This window comes from Triticum dicoccoides, chromosome 5A, assembly GCF_002162155.2.
Source record: "Triticum dicoccoides isolate Atlit2015 ecotype Zavitan chromosome 5A, WEW_v2.0, whole genome shotgun sequence".
Taxonomy (NCBI): Eukaryota; Viridiplantae; Streptophyta; class Magnoliopsida; order Poales; family Poaceae; genus Triticum; species Triticum dicoccoides.
The window spans coordinates 586,738,892-586,749,366 of record NC_041388.1 but is presented as its reverse complement, the minus strand read 5'-3'; positions in this window follow the sequence as shown (position 1 = coordinate 586,749,366).

Sequence of the window (10,475 nt, the reverse complement as noted above, 5' to 3'; positions counted from 1 at the left end):
ATGATAAAAGTGAGCACAAATGGTATTGCAATGATAGGAAACAAGGCCTAGGGTTCATACTTTCACTAGTGCAAGTCCTCTCAACAATAATAACATAATTGGACCACATAACTATCCCTCAACATGCAACAAAGAGTCACTCTAAAGTCACTAATAGCGGAGAACAAACGAAGAGATTATGGTAGGGTACGAAAACACCTCAAAGTTATTCTTTCCAATTAATCTGTTGGGCTATTCCTATAAGTGTCACAAACAGCCCTAGAGTTCGTACTAGAATAACACCTTAAGACACAAATCAACCAAAACCCTAATGTCACCTAGATACTCCAATGTCACCTCAAGTATCAGTGGGTATGATTATACGATATGCATCACACAATCTCAGATTCATCTATTCAACCAACACAAAGAACCTCAAAGAGTGCCCCAAAGTTTCTACCGGAGAATCATGACGAAAACGTGTGCCAACCCCTATGCATAGGTTCATGGGCGGTACCCGCAGGTTGATCACCAAAACATACATCAAGTGAATCACGTGACATCCCATTGTCACCACAGATACGCACGGCAAGACATACATCAAGTGTTCTCAAATCTTTAAAGACTCAATCCGATAAGATAACTCCGATGGGGAAAACTCAATCCATTACAAGAGAGTAGAGGGGGAGATACATCATAAGATCCAACTATAATAGCAAAGCTCGCGATACATCAAGATCGTACCATCTCAAGAACACAAGAGAGAGAGATCAAACACATAGCTACTAGTACATGCCCTCAGCCCTGAGGGAGAACTACTCCCTCCTCGCTATGGAGAGCACCGGGATGATGAAGATGGCCACCGGAGAGGGATTGCCCCCTCTGGCAGGGTGCCAAAACGGGTCTAGATTGGTTTTCGGTGGCTACGGAGGCTTCTGGAGGTGGAACTCTCGATCTATTGTGCTCCCCGATCGTTTTAGGGTATATTAATATATATAGGTGGAAGAAATACGTGAGGGGAGCCACGAGGGGCCCATGAGGGTTAAGGGCGCGCCCAGGGGGGTGGGCACACCCCCCTGCCTCGTGGCTTCCTTGTTGATCCCCTGACATGCACTCCAAGTCTCCTGTATTGCTTTCTTTCCAAAAATAACTTTTCCGAAGGTTTCATTCCGTTTGGACTCCGTTTGATATTCCTTTTCTTCGAAACCCTAAAACAAGGAAAAACAGAAACTTGCACTGGGCTCTAGGTTAATAGGTTAGTCCCAAAAATCATAGAAAATAGCATATAAATGCATATAAAACATCCAAGGTTAATAATATAATAGCATGGAACAATCAAAAATTATAGATACGTTGGAGACGTATCATCAGTTTTCGGCTTTCTCTACTGAGGTGCTCATCCGGATGAACCAGGGCACAATTACAGTAGTTCTCCTAGTGTTACCTTAGCCGATATAACGGAACATATGGTACCAAAATGTGGGAGCCAGGAAAACCCAACTTGTGACCAAAGACATGGTTCGGAGCTGATGCATATAGGGCCAAACTCGCGATGCCAAACACTCCCTAAGGTGTTCGGTCTTTATAACATATACCAGGCTAAAAAATGCCCTTAATAAGAAACCCCATGTGTCCAGGTACATGAAAAATCCCGACGTGGCCACATGCCAATAACGCCAGAATCCTTCTCGGTTGTGTCGAGTATCCGGAGGATGTGAGCAACAAGAGACAGTAAAAAAGGTTTACGCTGGGTCTTAATCTAAAAAGAAACCTTCGAGCGGGTCCCTGCTACACGTCTGCGCCTGTGTCTCCGTTGTGCCGTGTCCTGGACAGTTGTAGCACGATTGTCATCTGTAAAAAGAAAGAACTTAGGTGAAAATTACCGTGCCAAAAAGAAGAATTGGTTATTATCAATGAACTATCAAAATTCAAGAGAAGCAAAGTTGAGCCAGGCTGGCCCTGATTACACGCAGGAAGCCCCTAGTATCGTTTATGAGGGTTTGATCATCAAACCAATCTCATGTATATATGATGGAACGCCGAATTCGTTTAACCGTGTCTGTGGTCTTGACGACCATTCCATTTTTTCTGGTTGGTGAGGCTGTCTAGTTTGTGGCTGTTAGAGCCGCCGCATCCTCTTCCGTACATAAGAAACATTCGGTATTTCCGCTAACTGAGATGATGCCACGTGGACCGGGCATCTTAAGCTTGAGAAAAGCATAATGCGGTGTTGCGTTAAAACGAGCGAAAGTCGTTCTATCGAGTAGTGCTTGATAACCACTTCAGAATGGGGCGATGTGAAAAGTTAACCTTTCGCTTCGGAAGTTATTGGGAGAACCGAATACCACCTCTAGTAGTAGAGAGCCCGTACAGCGGGCCTCTTGGCATGGTATTACTCCCTTGAAGTTAGTATTACTATGGCTTATTTGTGTCGGGTCAATCCCCATTTTGCGGACCGTGTCCTGATATATCAGATTTAGATCACTGCCGCCGTCCATGAGGACTCGTGTGAAATGGTACCCATTTATTATTGGGTCTAACACCAAGGCCGTCAGTCCTTCGTGCCGGATATTTGTCTCGTGATCCCTACAATCAAAAGTGATCGGGCAGGCCAACCAGGGGTTGAACCTAGGGGTGATGGGCTCTATGGCGCGTGTGCCTCAGAGTGCATGCTTGCTTCTCCTCTTTGTCACATGGATCACGTTTACTATTTTAACCTATGGTGGGAACTTTTTCTGTCCTCTGGCGCTTTGCTGGCGAGGTTCATCCTCATCTTCGCTTGGTGCCTCGTCCCCTTTGTGTTTGGTGTTTAGCTTATCAGCCTGCTCGAAGACCCAACATTCTCTGTGGGTATGATTTGCAGGTTTGTCTGGGGTGCCGTGAATCTGACAGAGTTTGACAAGAATTTTGTTTAGGCCAGATTGTCCTTCTCTGCTGCCTTTCAAAGGCTTTTTCCGCTGACCTGGTCGGGAGCCCCTGAATTTGGCATTTACCGCTGTGTTATCTAGGCTACCTTCTTTATTTCGACGCTTGTTTTTGTTGCGTCGTGGTTTACCATCGCCATCCCAGACTTCGGATGTGCTTGGGTCGCAGGTGCTGCTACGGGCCAACCAGCTGTCCTCGCCCGCACAAAAGCGGGTCATGAGGCTTGTTAGGGCTGCCATTGTTCTCGGTTTTTCTTGGCCGAGTTGTCTGGCGAGCCATTCGTCTCGGACGCTGTGTTTAAAAGCTGCTAAAGCTTCGGCGTCCGGACAGTCGACGATTTGGTTCTTCTTGGTGAGGAACCTGTTCCAAAGCTTTCGGGAGGACTCTCCAGACTGTTGGATTATATGACTTAAATCGTCTGCATCCGGAGGTCGGACATAAGTCCCTTGAAAATTGGCCCGAAAAGCGTCCTCGAGCTCCTCCCAACTTCCAATTGAGTTTTTGGGGAGGCTTTTCAGCCAGTGCCGAGCTGGCCCTTTAAGCTTGAGGGGCAAGTATTTAATGGCATGGTGATCGTCTCCACGAGCCATATGAATATGGAGGATAAAGTCCTCTCTCCAGACTCCAGGGTCTGTGGTCCTGTCGTACGCCTCTATGTTCACCGGTTTGAATCCCTCTGGGAATTCGTGATCCAGCACCTCATCAGTGAAACATAAGGGGTGTGCAGCACCCCTGTATTGGGATGTGCCATGGTGTTCAGATGATTGTAGTATTCGGTGTTGGTTTTGTACCGTAGCACGCTTCCTAGATCCATAGATGGATCTGGTCGCGCCGGATTTTTGACGCAAGTTCTCACATAGATCATGTGTTGACTTATGCACGACATTGTTAGCCGCTCTATCGCGTTCACAAGGTGGTGGATCCGGCCGGTTGGCCGTATCATTCTTCGGCTGTATGGGCTCTAAGACCTCATCGTCAAATTCTGGTAACAGCTTGCGCTTTGGATAGCAATTTTTATGGTAACTTCCACCATACTTTCTTACTTTGTTCCACCTGGTGTTGAGCGTATCTTGTGCGGCCTTGAGCCTTTGCTTCTGTTTCTTCAGGCTCCTCACTGTGGCAATAAGCCTTCTGCGGAGGTTCTCTTGCTCCAAGTGCGTTTCCGGGATGATGTGTGCATCTTCGTCCGGACTATTTTCTTCCCCAGACGGGGTTTGATGAGGCTTATCCTTGGCGTCGTCGTGTTCGGACGTCAGATCCGTACTATGTTTGCAGTTTGCATCTTGATCGTGCTCTGCCACTGGGGTGGTGCAGTCGTCATTTCTTCTAGAGTCGACTGGACTGTTATTTCCTCTTGCACTGTTATCACTGTTTTTGCTATGGCGGGACTTAGAGCGGCGCCGCTGACGTCGGCGCTTGGGTTGCTGATACGTCCATTTTGCATCATGCTTTTATATCGATATTTATTGCATTATGGACTGTTATTTCACTTTATGTCACAATACTTATGGCTATTCTCTCTTATTTTACAAGGTTTACATAAGGAGGGAGAATGCCGACAGCTAGAATTCTGGGCTGGAAAAGGAGCAAATATTAGAGACCTGTTCTGCGCAACTCCAAAAGTCCTGAAACTCCACAGAACATCTTAAAATAAATAAAGAAAAATCCTCGCCAAAGATGAAGGCCAGGGGGCCCACACCCTGTTCATGAGGGTAGGGGGCGCCCTCCCTAGGGCGCGCCCCTACCTCGTGGGCCCCCTGGTGGCTCTCCGACTTCCATCTTCTCCTATATGAAGTCTTTCGATGAGAAAAAAATAGTAGGGAACTTTTCGGGATGAGACTCCGCCGCCACGAGGCGGAACCTTGGCGGAACCAATCTAGAGCTCCGGCAGAGCTATTCTGTCGGGGATACTTTGAAGGAAATATGCCCTAGAGGCAATAATAAAGTTATTATTTATTTCCTTATATCATGATAAATGTTTATTATTCATGCTATAATTGTATTGACAGGAAACAAGATACATGTGTGAATACATAGACAAACAGAGTTTCACTAGTATGCCTCTACTTGACTAGCTCGTTGATCAAAGATGGTTATGTTTCCTAGCCATAGACAAAGATTTGTCATTTGATTAACGGGATCATATCATTAGGAGAATGATGTGATTGACTTGACCCATTCCGTTAGCATAGCACTTGATCATTTAGTTTATTGCTATTGCTTTCTTCATGACTTATACATGTTCGTATGACTATGAGATTATGTAACTCCCATTTACCGGAGGAACACTTTGTGTGCTACCAAACGTCACAATGTAACTGGGTGATTATAAAGGTGCTCTACAGGTGTCTCCGAAGGTACTTGTTGGGTTGGCGTATTTCGAGATTAGGATTTTTCACTCCGATTGTCGGAGAGGTATCTCTGGGCCCACTCGGTAATGCACATCACTATAAGCCTTGCAAGCATTGCAACTAATGAGTTAGTTGTGGGATGATGTGTTACGGAACGAGTAAAGTGACTTGCCGGTAACGAGATTGAACGAGGTATTGAGATACCGACGATCGAATCTCGGGCAAGTAACATACCGATGACAAAGGGAACAACTTATGTTGTTATGCGGTTTGACCGATAAAGATCTTCGTAGAATATGTAGGAGCCAATATGAGCATCCAGGTTCCGCTATTGGTTATTGACAAGAGAGTGTCTTGGTCATGTCTACATAGTTCTCGAACCCGTAGGGTCCGCACGTTTAAAGTTCGATGATGGTTATATTATGAGTTCATGTGTTTTGATGTATCGAAGGGGTTCGGAGTCCCGGATGAGATCGGGGACATGATGAAGAGTCTCGAAATGGTCGAGACGTAAAGATCGATATATTGGACGACTATATTCGGACATCAGAAAGGTTCCGAGTGATTCGGGTATTTTCGGGAGTACCGGGGAGTTATGGGAATTTGTATTGGGCCTAAATGGGCCATACGGGAAAGGAGAGAAAGGCCTGAAAGGGTGGCCGCACCCCTCCCCATGGGCTGGTCCGAATTGTACTAGGGAGGGGGGGGGGCGCCCCCTTCGTTCCTTCTCCTTTTCCCTTCCCTTTCCTTCCCTCCAACTCCTACTACATGGAAGGGCTCCTAGTTCTACTAGGAAAGGGGGAATCCTACTCCCGGTGGGAGTAGGAATCCCCTATGGCGCGCCATAGAGAGGGCCGTCCCTCCCCCTCCTCCACTCCTTTATATACGGGGGCAGGGGGCACCCCAAAGACACAACAATTGATCTCTTGATCTCTTAGCCATGTGCGGTGCACCCCTCCACCATAATCCACCTCGATCATATCGTAGCGGTGCTTAGGTGAAGCCCTGCGTCGGTAGAACATCATCATCGTCACCATGCCATCGTGCTGACGAAACTCTCCCTCAACACTCGGCTGGATCGGAGTTCGAGGGACGTCATCGAGTTGAACGTGTGCAGAACTCGGAGGTGCCGTGTGTTTGGTACTTGATCGGTCGGATCGTGAAGACGTATGACTACATCAACCGCGTTGTGCTAACGCTTCCGCTTTCGGTCTACGAGGGTACGTGGACAACACTCTCCCCTCTCGTTACTATGCATCACCATGATCTTGCGTGTGCGTAGGAATTTTTTTGAAATTACTACATTCCCCAACATACTTCCCTCCGGGAGGGGGAAATCATCACCATCCTCATCACCAACGCTCCTCTCATCTGGAGAGGGCAATCTCCATCAACATCTTCACCAGCTCCATCTCATCTCCAAACCCTAGTTCATCTCTTGTATCCAATTCTTGCCTCAAAGTCCGGGATTGGTGCTAGTAGGTTGCTAGCAGTGTTGATTACTCCTTGTAGTTGATGCTAGTTGGTTTATTTGGTGGAAGATCATATGTTCAGATCCTATATGCATATTATTACCCCTCTGATTATGAACATGAATATGCTTTGTGAGTAATTACGTTTGTTCCTGAGGACAAGGGAGAAGTCTTGCTATTAGTAGTCATGTGAATTTGGTATTCGTTTGATATTTTGATAAGATGTATGTTGTCTAGCCTCTAGTGGTGTTATGTGAATGTCGACTACATAACACTTCACCATTATTTGGGCCTAGAGGAAGGCATTGGGAAGTAATAAGTAGATGATGGGTTGCTAGAGTGATAGAAGCTTAAACCCTAGTTTATGCGTTGCTTCGTAAGGGGCTGATTTGGATCCACATGTTTCATGCCATGGTTAGGTTTACCTTAATACTTTTGTTGTAGTTGCGGATGCTTGCAATAGAGGTTAATCATAAGTGGGATGCTTGTTCAAGTAAGAACAGCACCCAAGCACCGGTCCACCCACATATCAAATTATCAAAGTATCGAACGCGAATCATATGAACGTGATGAAAACTAGCTTGACGATATTCCCATGTGTCCTCGGGAGCGCTTTTCCTATTATAAGAGTTTGTTCCGGCTTGTCCTTTTCTACGAAAGTATTGGGCCATCTTGCTGCACTATATTTACTTTTGTTACTTGTTGCTTGTTACAATTTATCCTATCACAAAACTAGCTGTTACCACTTATTTCAGTACTTGCAGAGGATACCTTGCTGAAAACCGCTTATCATTTCCTTCTACTCCTCGTTGGGTTCAACACTCTTACTTATCGAAAGGACTACGATAGATCCCCTGTACTTGTGGGTCATCAAGACTCTTTTCTGGCACCGTTGCCGGGAGTGTAGCGCCTTTGGTAGGTGGAATTTGCTAAGGAAAAATTTATATAGTGTGCTGAAATTTACTTCCACTTGTCACTATGGAAAATAATTCTCTGAGGGGCTTGTTCAGGGTACCTTCACCCCGTCCAGTAGAGCTAAGAGTTACTTCTCAACCTACTGAACCTATTGAAAATGAAACTCCTTTTGAATTTCCTTCGGGTATGATGGAAAAACTGCTAGCTAAGCCTTTTACAGGAGATGGAACAAAGCATCCTGATGAGCACTTAATATATGTGGATGAAGTTTGTGGATTATTTAAGCTTGCAGGTATACCCGATGATGTTGCTAAGAAGAAGGTCTTCCCTTTATCTTTGAAGGGAGACGCATTGATATGGTATAGGCTATGTGATGATATGAGATCATGGGACTATAAAAGATTGAAGTTGGAATTTCATCAAAAGTATTACCCTATGCATCTTGTTCATCATGATCACAATTATATATATAATTTCTGGCCTCGCGAAGGAGAAAGCATCACTCAAGCTTGGGGGAGGCTTAAATCAATGTTATATTCAAGCCCCAATCATGAGCTCTCAAGAGAAATGATCATTCAAAATTTTCATGCTTGGCTTTCTCATAATAATCAAACCATGCTCGATACTTCTTGTGCTGGATCTTTTATGATGAAGACTATTGAATTCAGATGGAATTTATTGGATAGAATTAAACGCAACTCTGAAGATTGGGATCTCGACAAAGGTAAGGAGTCTGGTATGACACCTAAGTTTGATTGTGTTAAATCTTTTATGGACACCGATATTTTCCGTAAGTTTAGCACTAAATATGGACTTGACTCTGAGATAGTAGCTTCTTTCTGTGAATCTTTTGCTACTTATGTTGATCTCCCTAAGGAGAAGTGGTTTAAATATCATCCTCCCATAGAAGTAAAAGTAGCTGCACCTATTAAAGTTGAAGAAAAGACTATCACTTATAATGATCCTATTGTTCCTACTTCTTATGTTGAGAAACCACCTTTCCCTGTCAGAATAAAGGATCATGTTAAAGCTTCAACAGTTGTTCATAAAAGCAATATTAGAACTTATACACCTCCTGAGCAAGTTAAAGTAGAACCTAATATTGCTATTGTTAAAGATCTCTTGTCTGATAATATTTATGGGCATGTTATTCAGTTCGGAGGTGAAACTGCTAGAATTGCTAAGCCTTGTGATAAAGATAAACATAGACGTATGGTAGGCGTGCCTGTTATTTCTGTTAAAATAGGAGATCATTGTTATCATGGCTTATATGATATGGGTTCTAGTGCTAGTGTTATACCTTATTACTTGTATAAAGAAATCAATCATGAAATTGCACCTGCTGAGTTAGAAGATATTGATGTCACAATTAAACTTGCCAATAGAGATACTATTTCAGTGATGGGAATTGTTAGAGATGTTGAAGCCTTGTGTGGGAAAACTAAATATCCTGCTGATTTTCTTGTTCTTACTTCTCCGCAAGATAGCTTTTGTCCCACTATATTCGGTAGACCCTTCTTGAACACTGTTAATGCTAGGATAGATTGCAAAAAGAATGTTGTTACTATTGGCTTGGATGATATGGTTCATGAGTTTAATTTCTCTAAATTTAGTAAACAACATCATGAGGAAGAATTACCTAGTAAGGATGAAATTATTGGTCTTGCTTCTATTGCCATACCTCCTAGTGATCCTTTAGAACACTATTTTCTAGACCATGAAAATGATATGTTCATGAATGAAAGAAGGGAAATAGATGAAGTATTCTTTAAACAGGAACCTATTCTGCAACACAATTTGCATGTTGAAATCTTAGGGGATCCTCCTCCACCCAAGGGTGATCCCGTGTTTGAGCTTAAATAGTTGCTTGATAATCTTAAATATGCTTATCTTGATGAAAAGAAGATATATCCTGTTATTATTAGTGCTAACCTTTCAGAGCATGAAGAAGAAAGATTATTGAAAACTCTGAAGAAGCACTGTGCTACTATTGGATAAACTCTTGATGATCTTAAGGGCATTAGTCCCACTCTATGTCAACATAAAATAAACTTGGAAGCAGATGCCAAACCAGTTCGTGATCCTCAACGACGTCTGAATCCTAAAATGAAAGAAGTGGTAAGAAAAGAAATACTAAAGCTTCTGGAGGCAGGTATAATCTATCCCGTTGCTGATAGTGAGTGGGTAAGTCCTGTCCATTGTGTCCCTAAGAAGGGAGGTATTACTATTGTTCCTAATGATAAAGATGAATTGATTCCACAAAAAATTATCACAGGTTATAGGATGGTAATTGATTTCCGCAAATTAAATAAAGCTACTAAGAAAGATCATTACCCCTTACCTTTTATTGATCAAATGCTAGAAAGATTATGCAAATATACACACTATTGCTTTCTAGATGGTTAGTCTGGTTTCTCTCAAATACCTGTGTCGGCTAGAGATCAATCAAAGACTACTTTTACATGCCCTTTTGGTACTTTTGCTTATAGACATATGCCTTTTGGTTTATGTAATGCACCTGCTACCTTTCAAAGATGCATGATGGCTGTATTCTCTGACTTATGTGAAAAGATTTGTGAGGTTTTCATGGACGATTTTTCCGTCTATGGTTCCTCTTTCGATGATTGCTTGAGCAATCTTGATCGAGTTTGGCAGAGATGTGAAGAAACTAATCTTGTCTTGAATTGGGAAAAGTGCCACTTTATGGTTAATGAAGGTATTGTCTTGGGGCATAAAGTTTATGAAAGAGGTATTGAAGTTGATAAAGCCAAGGTCGATGCTATTGAAAAGATGCCATGTCCCAAGGACGTCAAAGGTATAAGAAGTTTCCTTG